We start from the raw sequence: 12,883 nt of genomic DNA on the forward strand, positions 1-12,883 counted from the left end.
ATAATTCTTTCAGTAAATTTTACAAATAAACTGCAATGTTAATTTGTTGAGTCAGTAGAATACATGAAAAATTAAGATCATAAGTTTTTATTTATCTAATATAATCTATGACTAGCTTTCAATAGCTACATCCTTCATCGGGTCAGACCAAAAGTATAAACTGGGGGTAGGGTGAGGCACAGCAGTAAAGTCACTAAGATTCTCTGTGTACGTACGGGTCATATGGCAAAGAAAGAATACTGCTGTTTGTTGTCATATTGCAAAGAGAGAATTCTGCTGTTGATCTTAGCACTAGGAGCCTCCCTTTGTAGGAGGTACGCAGTTGTGCAACAGTCAGTTTGCATAGGGTGTGCTGTTTGCCTTGCAGCTTTAACATCTGGTACACCCTTACTGCACTTGGATCTGTTCAGAAGTATAGTATGCCGGTCTATATTTTTCTTTGCGTGTCAGGCAAAGGCTATGCATACATACAACCTAAGTGAAATGCAATGTTTTCTTTTTTTAAATTAGATTTTAAAATTAAAAAAAAAAATTTCAGTTAAAAGATTTTTCTTCAGCATAGAAACAGAGAAAAATGCAGGCAGATAAAGACCATATGTCCTATCTAGTCTGTCCATCCATGCCATCTACTCTCCCTATCACTGCCTTAGAGATCTTATGTACTTGTCCCAAACTCTCTTGAATTCAGATACTGTTTTCATCTCCACCACTTCCACTATGAGGCTGTTCCACAAATTCATCACCCTTTCCATAAAGTAGTATTTCCTTAGGTTACTTCTGAATCTATTCCCTTTCACCTTCATCCTATGTCCCCTCATTCCAGAGCTTCCTTTCAATTGAGAGACTTGCCTCCTGTGCATTTATGCTGCATAGATATTTATAAATGTCTTTATCAAATCTCCCCTCTCCCACTTTTCTTCCAAAGTATACATACTGAGATCTTTAAGTCTGTCCCCATACACTTTATGATGAAGACCACTGACCATTTTAGTAGGTGCCCTCTGGACCAACACCATCCTGTTTACCTCTTTTTGAAGATGTGGTCACCAGAATTGTACACAATATTCTAAATGAGGTCTCACCAGAGTCTTATATAGGGACATCATCACCTCCTTTTTCCTACTGGCCAATCCTCTCCCTATGCACCCATGCATTCTTCTAGCTTTCATCGTCACCTTTTCTTCCTGTTTGGCCATCTTAAGATCATCACATATGATCATACCCAAGTCCTGCTCCTCTTTCATGAACAAAAGTTTTTCATTCCCTAAATTGTACCGTTCCTCTGGGTTTTTGCAACCTAAATCCATGACCCTGCATTTTTTTTAGCATTATGACCATTCCTCTAGCTTCACTAAGTCCTTCCTCATGTTATCCACACCATCAGGGGTGTCTACACTATTGCAGATTTTGATTTCATCCGCAAAGAGGCAAACCTTACCAAATAGCCTTTCAACAATATCGCTTACAAAATTGTTAAAAAGACCAGCCCAAGAGCCAAACCTTGTGGCACATCACTGGTAACATCCTTTTCCTCAGAATGAGTTCTATTTACCACTAACCTCTGTCTCCTTCCACTCAATCAGTTCCTAACACAGTCACTTTAAGGATCATACTGAGGGCACTCAGTTTATTAGTCATCTATGTGGAACTATGTCAAAGGCTTTGCTAAAAATCTAAATACACCACATCTAGCGCTCTCCCTTGAGCTAATTCTCTGGTCACCCAGTCAAAGAAATTAATCAGATTTGTCTGACAAGACCTGCCTCTAGTGAAACCATGTTGCCTCAGGTCCTGTAATCCATTGGATTTCCAAAATCTTTACTATTCTCTGTTTTTAAAAGTGTTTCCATTAATTTACTTATCACACAAGTCAGACTTACCGGCCTGTAGTTTCTAACCTCTTCATTACTTCCACTTGAAGATACTCTCCTTGTCACCACCACCTTCACTAGGAGGCTGTTCCACAGATCCACCACCCTTTCTGTAAAGAAGTATTCCCTCAAATTATGCCCGAGTCTACCTCCATTCACCCTCATCTGACATCTCATTCTAGAGCTTTATTTCAATTGAATAAAGGCCTGCCTCCTCCCCAAAGGCATTTATACCACAGAAGTATTTAATCGTCTCTATCGCATCTCCCCTCTCCCACCTTTCTTCCAAAGTATACTTATTTAGATTTAAGCTGTCCACACATGCTTTATGATGAGCTAACCATTCTCATATCCCAGAACCATTTTAGCTGCTGCCATTTGGACCAGCAGTACGTTGGCAACATTTCTGTCTACTGACTGAAAAAAATGCACTTAGTAGGGGTCTGGGGGTGGAGATATTAGGGGGTTCACTTGGGCCCCCAGTATATTTTGTTGAGGGAGGAGGAGGGGGTCTATGGGCCACAACAGAAATCTTTGGAATGGGGAGGTTAGGGACCAGAGGCCACCAGGTACCTTATTGTCAATCAAAACAAAACATTACATATACTAAAAAAAATAGCTGTATACAGAAAAAACATTTACATAGATTAAATGTTTGTTAATAGCAAATTGATTGCCAGTTACAGGACCAAACAATTTACATAAATAATATAGTGCAAACCGAGACCACTACCATATCAAAGAAATTGTAGTAAAACAATCTTACCAGAAAGATCTTATAGGTATAGTCATGGAAATTTGGGGAAAAAAAAACAAACAATCAGGATATATTGCCTAATGTGAAACAGAAAAGAAGGGGGGAAGGTTTTTGTCATCCATTGTAAAAGATAATTTTTCTAACTATTTGAAAATTGGGAATACCATGAGACCATTCAATCCCCAACTGTTAATAAACGATATATACAAAGGCAGCTCTCAATCAAATGAACGCGATGTGAACCCATAGATTAGATGTGTCCCTTAGCTAAAAGAAACTAATCAGTTACATGAAGGAGCTTAAAATGCAAAATTGGCCACGAGAAAACAGGGCAGATGGAACCCATACAATTCTAAAGTGCAGTATATGGAAAGTAAAAAAAAGTCTGAGACATAGGAAAACATTCTTCTATGCAGTGTCATAAAAGAACATCATATAAAAAGCTAAGACATAAGATAGCATTCTTTCAGTGCAGTGCAAAATCATAAAAGGACATCATATAAAAGTATTCCATACTGTGCAGCGTCATAAAAGGACATTGTGTAAAAACATAAAATATATAAACTGCTTTCATAACAGAGTAAACAGTTTAAAAAACGCGCGCTCAGCTGATGCATAAAATTCATCATCTCATTTAAAATACAGATAAATAGCTGCCACAAAACGGATATATAGAGACAATATTGTTAACTGACCCAAAATTAAGTAAATCTGTCCAGAGTACTTGCGCAATGCATATTTAGTTATGTATATAGATGATATTAACCAAACAAAAAAAGAATCTGTCCAGAAGACGTGATCAATATGTAAATAACTATTGTGTTAATCAAAGCATGTCTGAAGCGCAAATTTAATCTAGTGTGCATATAATATAAAATCCTGTATAGCAGAATATTGTAATGTATATGGTTGTAAATATACAACAAATAACACCACATTCATATGGTAAACATAGCAAAAGTTTCAGTCAAATTACATACATAAAAAGTCCAATAATAAAACATCCACAAAAAAATATGACCTGTTATAGGATAACAGCATAGAATCAGCACATATATGGCAAACATAACAAGAGTACTCAAAATCATATTACATACATTAAAAGTCCAATAATAAAACATCCATAAAAATATATAATCTGTTGTAGGATAATAGCATGGAATCAGCCGTGCAAACATATGTCCTTAAACAAACTAAAGAATTCAGGGTGGTTATTCTATGGGAAAACAGCCTTCCTCAGTGTCAACTGCAAAATTAAATCAAGAATAGTATAATACCTGCGTTCGTAAAAACCATAGTCATTGATAAGGTACATCATACTCATTGTGGAATGGTATTATAAAAAAACTGATAAATCTATCTCCTCATTCAGTCCAGCAGGGGAGACTATTTAATTCGAAAATGGAACTTTGTTCTTGCTGTAATAAAATCCTCTCTGTGTTGTTTCCCCACCATGATGCCTTACTCAACTTAAAGGCTAGAAACCGGAGGTCAGAAAAGCTATGGGAACGGTCGATACAATGTTGTACTAGAGGTGCTGCTATATTTTGTCTCCTGATGTTACTTCTGTGTTCGATCATTCTTAATTTTTCTGATGGTTTTGCCTACATAAATGAGTTCACAGGGGCAGAGAATGAGATAAACAACGCCCTCCGTATTACAGTTTAAAGAGTGTTTTAGAAGATATTCCTTCCCTGTCCGTGGGGATGGATGAACACTGAGATGGTCATGGAAGATGAACATACGGAACATGAACCACAAGGTTTGTGTCCAGTGAATGAAGATGTCATGGGTATAATGTAACAGGGAGAGCCGAGGGGGCTAAAATCTCGCTTCATGTATGAGCCATTTATCTTGGAAGCAATGATGACCCTCCCTGATGTGCCAGTGTTTACGTAAAATTCTCTTGATGTCTTTAGAGAGACTGTAAAATTTCATGCTGCATACGATATCAGGCCTCCTTCGTTCTTCATGCCTTGTGAGTAATTTGTCCCTGTCTGCAGCCACAGCTCTCTTGATGCCTTTTGAGATGGTAAAATTATATCTTACCTGATAATTTTCTTTCTTTTAATGCAGCAGATGAATCCAGGAACTAGTGGGTTAAGTCCGCCTACCAGCACATGGAGATAGAGATAAACAAACTAAAGGCAGTGATGCCAGATGGCCAGCTCCTTCCTCAGTTAGTATGTCATTCGCAAGCATTTGCCAAGGCCAAAAATATGAAACCAATAACAACCAGAAACCATCCTCACTATGAAAAACAGAGAGCCAAATAAGAACTTCGAAATAAATGCAACTTGATCAAGAAATCGGAATTATTTCCATGTTCCCATATCTGTCTGAACTCTGCAAAAGAGAACCCGGAAGGAAAAAATAGCCACACCGTGGAAATGAAAAAACTGTCGGCTGAACTAGGGAGGGATCCTGGATTCATCTGCTGCATTAAAGGAAAGAAAATTATCTGGTAAGACATAATTTTACCTTCCTTGTCACTTGCAGCAGATGAATCCAGGAACTAGTGGGATGTACCAAAGCATTCCTTAAGTAGGGTGGGAAGCCGACACTCCCAGCGCCAACACTCCCGCCCCAAAACTCGCATCCTCCCGAGCAGACGCTTCTAGCCTGTAATGCTTCGCAAAAGAATGACGGGACGCCCAAGTAGCCGCCCGACAAATTTCTTCCAGAGATAAGGCCGACGCCTCTGCCCAAGAAGCCACCTGTGCCAGAGTAGAATGCGCCTTCAGGGTCACTGGAGACGCCCGCCCTTGTAGCAGATACGCTGCTCCAATGGCTTCCCTAATCCAGCAAGCAACGGAAGCCTTAGAAGCCGCCTCACCTCTTTTCGATCCCGACAAGAGCACAATGAGATGATCCGAGCGTTGAAACTCATTAGAGATCTGCAAGTACTGAAACAAGGCTCTCCGCACATCCAGGAAACGTAGTGAGGCAAACTCCCCCAGATAATCCTCTCTTCAAAAAGACGGAAGATAAACCGCCTGATTGACATGGAAAGCCGAAACCACTTTAAGTAGGAACGACGGCACCGTCCGGATCGACACCCCTGCTTCAGAAAACTGCAAAAAAGGATCTCTGGAAGACAAAGCCTGAATTTCAGAAATCCTCCTAGCCGAAGCAATGGCCACCAAAAACACTGTCTTAAGTGTTAGATCCTTCTCAGAAACCTTATTCAACCACTCAAATAGTGGGGCCTGGAGGGCTCACAGTACCACATTCAAATGCCACGCCGGGCACGGCTGCCGCAGAGGAGGCCCACATCAGAGTGAGCTGCTAAAGAGGAACCGTCCAGTTTGCCCCTACAACAAGCTAGCGCGGCCACCTGCACTCGAAGGGAATTATATGCCAATCCCTTTTGAAGACCATCCTGAAAGAACTCCAGAATAACCGGAATGTCCGCCCAGAAAGGTGATTCAGCACGCAAAGCACACCACGCCGAGAAAGCTTTCCACACTCGTGCGTACGCTGCTAAAGTAGACTGCTTCCGTGCCCCCAAAAGAGTGGCAATGACTGGTCCTGAAAATCCCTTCTTCCTCAGCTGCCACCTCTCAATAGCCAGGCCGTAAGACCAAAGCGGGAGGGATTTTCCATCTGAACTGGCCCTTGATGCAGCAGATCGGGAGTCACAGGAAGTCGCAATGGTTGCTCTGAGAGCGCTCGAATGAGATCCGTGTACCACGGCCGTCGGGGCCAGTCTGGGGCCACTAGAACGAACAGCCCCCGATGCTGCCCTATGCAGCAAAAAACTCTCCCTATCAGAGGCCACGGAGGAAAAACATACAGTAGCTGTTGTTCCGGCCATGGCTGGAGAAGAGCGTCCAATCCTGCAGATCCTGGCTGCCATTTGTGGCTGAAGAACTGGGGAACTTTGGCATTGCAAGCCATGGCCATGAGATCCATTACTGGGCTTCCCCAACGTCGACAGATCAACCGAAAAGCCGAGTCCGACAGCGTCCATTCCGCTGCGTCCAAAACAGCCGCCTGAGAAAATCCACTTGAACATTGTCTTGACCCGCAATGTGCGCTGCCAACAGACTCTGAAATTGCGCTTCCGCCCATACTAGAAGACGAGGCGCTTCCACTGCCAAGGGAAGACTGCGAGTGCCCCCTGCCGATTGATGTAGGCCACCGTCGTGATGTTGTCCGAGAATACACGAACCGCCTGCCCCTGCAGAAGGTCCTGAAAACTCCGCAACACATTCACGACTGCTCGCAACTCCAGACGATTTATCGGCCAAGTCGCTTTGAGAGGGGTCCACGATCCCTGGACTACTCGATGAAGACAATGGGCTCCCCAGTCTGCAAGGCTGGCATCCGCCATGACTACCACCCAACTGGGAGATGCCAGATAAACACCCTTCTGCAAATTGGCTGACCGGAGCCACCACGCGAGACTGTCCCTGGTCCGGCTCGACCAAGGAAGGCGTTGTTGATAATCCAGCGACGTCGGCGACCATCTGCTCAAAAGGAAATTCTGAAGAGGCCGCATGTGAGCCCTTGCCCATGGAATGACCTCCAAGGTCGCCGTCATGGAACCGAGGAGCTGAACATAGTCCCACACTCAGGGAGCGCGACGACTCAATAAGGTCCGTACCTGAGAAAGCAATTTGATCCTTCGCCCCTCGGGAAGAAACACCTTCCCCCAACTTCGTATCGAATTGCACTCCAAAATACTCCAGACTCTGAGTAGGAACCAGATGACTCTTGTCCATATTGACCACCCAACCTAAGGATTGCAACACTGCAATCACTTGGTCGGTGACCACTCGACTTTCCTCTGCTGTCGTCGCCCAAATCAGCCATTCGTCAAGATATGGATGCACTCGAATCCCCTCCTTCCGCAGGAACGCCGCCGCCACCACCATGACCTTGGAAAAAGTGAGTGGGGCAGTGGCCATTCTAAAAGGAAGGGCCCAAAACTGGAAGTGCTGACCCAGCACCGCAAATCTGAGAAATCTCTGATGGGGCTGCCAAATGGGAATGTGCAGGTAAGCTTCCCTCAGATCGAGAGCCGTCAAAAATTCGCCTGGTTGAACAGCAGCAATAACTGCCCTTAATGTCTCCATGCGGAAGTGACGAACCCGCAAAAACTGGTTTACTTTTCTGAGATGAAGAATAGGCCGAAAAGCCCCTCCCTTCTTTGGAACCACAAAGAAAATGGAATACCGACCTGTGCGCCTTTCGAGAGGAAGAACAGGCACGATAGCCCCTATCCTTAGCAGGTCTCGCAAACACTGCAGAACCGCTGTCCTCTTGGCCTGTGATACACAGCGGGACTCCAGAAAAAAGTCTGTGACGGAAGAGAAGAATTCTAGCTTGTAACCTTCTCGCACCACATCGAGGACCCACTGGTCCGAAGTAATTCTGGCCCACTCTGGAAGAAACAGAGAAAGCCGACCACTGATCTGCTCTCCTCCCGAGTGGACCTGCGCCCCATCATTGGGAGGCCCGAGAAGGAGCCCCCTGACGAGAGAGGGGTCCAGCCAAACGCTTCTCGTTGTGAAAGGAAGAACACTGCCCAAAACGAAGACGTTGAAAGGCTGCGTTGGACCGCCCCAGGCGATCCTGTCGAGTCTCTCTGAAACGTGACCTCGAGGCTCCCTGCCTGGAAGTAGACTTGGGTCTATCCTCCGGAAGACACTGAGAATTGGAATCAACCAAATCTTTAACAATCTTTTCTAGGTCTTCCCCAAAAAACAATTTCCCTCGGAAAGGCAATTTAATGAGCCGTTGATTAGAGGCCATATCTGCAGCCCCATGACGAGCCACAGAAGACGCCGAGAGGAAACGGTCAAGGCCATAAGTTTGTTCAAAGCACGGACCAAATCATACAAGGCATTCGCCAAGTACGCCAGCCCAATATCCATCAGCGACATCTGAGGAGTTCCCGGCTTACCAGACTCCGAAATCGAATCCATGACAGAATGTAGCCAACTGAGACAAGCTCTAGCCGCATATGAACTACAAACAGAAGCTTGAAGTGTCAAAGCGGCCACCTCAAAGGCACGTTTTAAAGAGGCCTCTAGCCATCTGTCTTGCATATCCTTAAGTGCCACACCACCTTCCACTGGAAGAGTAGTCTTCTTAGTGTCCACCGTCACCAGGGCATCCACCCTAGGAAGAGCAAACTACTCTAAACGGTCCGCTGAAACCGGATACAGCCTGGCTACTTTCAGCCCCCCACCCGGATCTGCCCACTGGGCCGAAATCAACTCTTCAATAGCTTCATGTACCGGAAAGGCCTTAGAAGGTCGTCTGGTACTAGCCATCTTGGGGTTGACCACATAAGAAGCCGCAACCTCAGGATCCTCTATATTCAGGGCTTCCAGCACCTGAGAGATAAAGGAGGACAACTCCTCCTTATGGAAAATCCTCACGGCGGAAGAGTCCTCCGGTTGGTCAGCGAGGACACCGTCCTCCACCCCCGTCTGCTCTGAAAGAGCCACCACGGAGGAAGCTGCAGGCGACCGTATGCAGGACCCCTCCTCAGACCCCAAAGAAAGCCTAGGCCTTTTAAGGGAGGAGAAATCTGAGGAAAAACCCCAAATCTCTTGGTTACCCCCAGACCCCCTGAGAGAATCAAAGGCTGAAGCTGTCGCAGCCACGTGAGGGGGGGGGGGGGGGGCAAGGCCCTTTTCAACAAAAACACCTGATGGAGTAGCAAAATAAACTCTGGCGTAAACCCCTCCCCCGCAACAGAGGTCACAGCCATGGCACCCTGCACTACCACCCACAATGCCTGACGCCCCCCCCCCCCCCCCCCGACTCCCCTACCAGCGGAGAAAAAGCTTTGTCCAAAACCGCTACCGGAGCCGGCTCTGCGACTGATCGCAAAATGGCACGAGAATCGTAAGCTCTGGGCGGGAAAGCACGCTCTCGGGGGGGGGGGGGGGGGGGAGGCACCGCTCCGTCGAGTCCTGCAAAATCAGCGCACCCCGCACTGCAAAGGCCCGCCACCGAACGCCATTTCCCACATCGGGAACAGCGTTTTACCGCCTCCGCTGCCATCACCTGTTCCCGAACAGGAACCCAGCAGGACTTACCCTGGACTGGCAAAGCGCGGGAACTGACAGCTGAGCCGAAGAAAAAAAAACTCTCCGACTCCGCTTCGAGGCAGGCTCTGACAAGCAGGCAACAGAAAACAGGACTCGGACAGCAGTAACACAAACCTGCTCTCAGCAAAAACACACTTCCCTGTGCTTCTCTGTTTCTCTTTTAAATAAATTCTATGGTTCTCTCTTTTTTATTTAGTGAGGAGGCAGAAACAAACAGGGAAGGAAAGGAACAGCAAAAGCCTGTTCAGAGGGAATTTGAGGTGCAGCAGGAATCCAGCAACTGCTTATGCTGCCAAAGGGGACACCACCAGTCCGCCACCCCCAGCTCAAACTGGCCACTGGCCCAAGAGTGCCTTGGACCCAGGAGCTGGAGAAAAAGCCGTCCACCACCTGCTGAGATACAGACATACTGAGGAAGGAGCTGGGTCTGGCATTACTGCCTTTAGTTTGTTTATCTCTATCTCCACCTGCTGGTAGGCGGGCTTAACCCACTAGTTCCTGGATTCATCTGCTGCAAGTGACAAGGAAACAATCTTCTGGGTAACCCTGGTCTCGAAATCTCTTTGCCATGAGTACACTTGGTGTTCAAAATCAGTATAATTGCTACACACTCTTCTCAATCGCAAGAATTGGGACAGCGGGAGATTCTCCTTGAGATTTCTATTATGGTAACTTTGAAAATGAAGGTAATGATTCTTATCAGTGGGTTTCATGTATATTGTAGTATTTAAACTGTATGTGTCTTTCTTGATGAGGATGTCCAGAAAGGATATAACCACTGCCATTTACAGTATTCAGTGGCAGACTATAACTACTACCTCTAAACAAAGCTCATTTTCAGAGTCATTCATTGGGCATCCTGTACTGAGGAAGTTATTATTACTACTAGTAAAAAAAGGCCCGTTTCTGACACAAATGAAAGGGGCGCTAGCAAGGTTTTCCTTGGAGTGTGTATGTTTGAGAGAGTGTGTGTGAGAGTGACTGTGTGAGAGAGAGAGAGTGTGAATGTGCGAATGTGTATGTGTGACAGAGAGTGAGTGAGACTGGGTGCGAGTGTGTCTGTGAGAGAGAGAGTATGTGTATGAGCATGAGAGTGTGTGCCAGGGCCCCCCCTCCCTCCCAGTTCCAGGGACGTCCCCCCCCCCCTCCCTCCGAGTTCTAGGGTTGTTGTCCCCCTCCCTCCCTCCGAGTTCCAGGGTTGTTGTCCCCCTCCCTCCGAGTTCCAGGGTCGTCCCCTCCCTCCCTCCGCATTCCAGGGTCGTCCCCTCCCTCCCTCCGCATTCCAGGGTCGTCCCCTCCCTGCCTCTGAGTTCCAGGATCGTCCCCTCCCCGCCTCCCTCTAAGTTTCAGGGTCCCCTCCCTCCCCTGCATTCATCCATATGCAGGCAACGTCTCTGTGCCCTGCCCCCTCCATTCATCCATGTGCAGCATCTCTCCCCTGCCCCTCCACCTCCCTCCGACTTCCAGGCCCCCCTCCCCCCTCCGAGTTCAAGGGTCCCCCTCCCTCTGTCCCTCCGTCCCTCCCTCCCAGTTCCAGGGTCTCATGGAACTGGGAGGGAGGGGGAACGCAGAACGTTGGAGGAGTGACGTCAGCAGGTGGTTACAATCCCAGTGACACACATTGGAACGTTGGAGGAGTGATGTCAGCAGGTGGTTACGATCCCAGTGAGAGACTTTGGAATGTTGGAAGAGCAAATTATTATATTAGATTATGATTATTATTACTGGTGTGCTTCAATAAAGAGCTGGTGTGCAAAGAGTCCTGAAAAGAGAAGACTAGAGAACTCTTTCTACAGAATAGAATTCTATCTTGTTGTCTTAAACTACTACAGCATTTTGGATAGTCTCCCTGAAATGTAAGTGGGCTACTATAAAGATATCAAAGGGGTCCTTTTACAAAGGCGCACTGAAAAATAGCTTGCGGTAGTGTAGGTGCGGGTTTTGGGCACATCCCAATCGATTTTTTTTACTGCACCTGTAAAAAAAGTGCTGCTTTTTTTTTTTTTTTTAACCGAAAATGGACATGCAGCAAAATGAAAATTTCTGCGCATCCACTTTGGGTCTGAGACCTTACCGCCAGCCATTGACCTACCGTTAAAGATTCACACGGTAACCGGGCGGTAATGACCTACGTGTGCCAAATGCCACTTGACATGCGTCCGCTATGTGCGCCTGAAAAGAAAAAATATTTTTCAGACGCGCGTATCGGACGTGCGCCAAAAATGAAATTACTGCAAGGGTCACGCAGTAACCGGGCAGTAACTCCATTTTGGCGCCTAAGCAGCTTTGTAAAAGGACCCCAAAGTTTCTTTTTATTTGCTATACTGTTCAAGGGCAAACCATTCAAGCGGTTTACAATATCTATAACTGTACAAAAGAATAACCAAGAAACAAATACAATTGAACAGAGCAAAAAGAGAAAAAAAGCAAAACAAAAAAAAACTATATATATATATATATATATATATATATATATATATATATATATATATATATATATATAGTACTCATTTTAAAGGCAGGTTTAACTACCCTAGTTTAATAGTTCCAAACCAAATAGATGGGACCATTCAATCTATAAAAAGAATTGTGTTTACTAATCATACCTCAGACTCACAGCATCATTCACTGTAACAAGACCCTGTTGTTTAAGGCAGAAAAAAAACATTCTTAAGTGATGAGGTAATCACAAATAAAAGTTACAACATATTTTCATTGAAAGTCAAGAACATCAAAACAGTTATTCATGATATCATTGGTCAATTACAGTTAAAAGCTAGGCACCTAATTGCCTAAAAATCTTTGCCGCTAAAAGGCAACTGTTTTCCTTTCCTCCCCCAATATTAAGACTCAGCACAGAAAAACAACAATCTAATTATAAAGTTCTAGTTCCTTCTACCCACAGAAATGCTATGAGAGAGAAATTGACCAGAAAATTTTTAAACACTCCAGTTAACGAAATACATTATATTTTGACAGCATCTTCTATCTACTCAGACCATGTGAATCGGTCTCTGGCAAGTGAACAAAACCACTAAAAGTTGTTCTTAGGCCCAAGACAAATATTTGTGTCCCCAAGATGGTCAAAATCACTAAGTTCCATAAGCTCTCTTACTGCTGCTACGATTGAGTAGGGGACCCTGTTCATACTCCCTTCTCCAAGCAAAGAGGCAAAGAGCAGAAGA

General features: G+C 45.2%; 1 protein-coding gene across 2 annotated transcripts in view; it reads right to left on the reverse strand.

Moving 5' to 3' along the window:
- The window catches only part of CAB39 (calcium binding protein 39), a 235,191-nt gene that overhangs the window by 147,249 nt on the left and 75,059 nt on the right, over positions 1-12,883 (reverse strand). The window lies entirely within an intron of this gene.

This window comes from Microcaecilia unicolor, chromosome 10, assembly GCF_901765095.1.
Source record: "Microcaecilia unicolor chromosome 10, aMicUni1.1, whole genome shotgun sequence".
NCBI classification, from domain to species: Eukaryota; Metazoa; Chordata; class Amphibia; order Gymnophiona; family Siphonopidae; genus Microcaecilia; species Microcaecilia unicolor.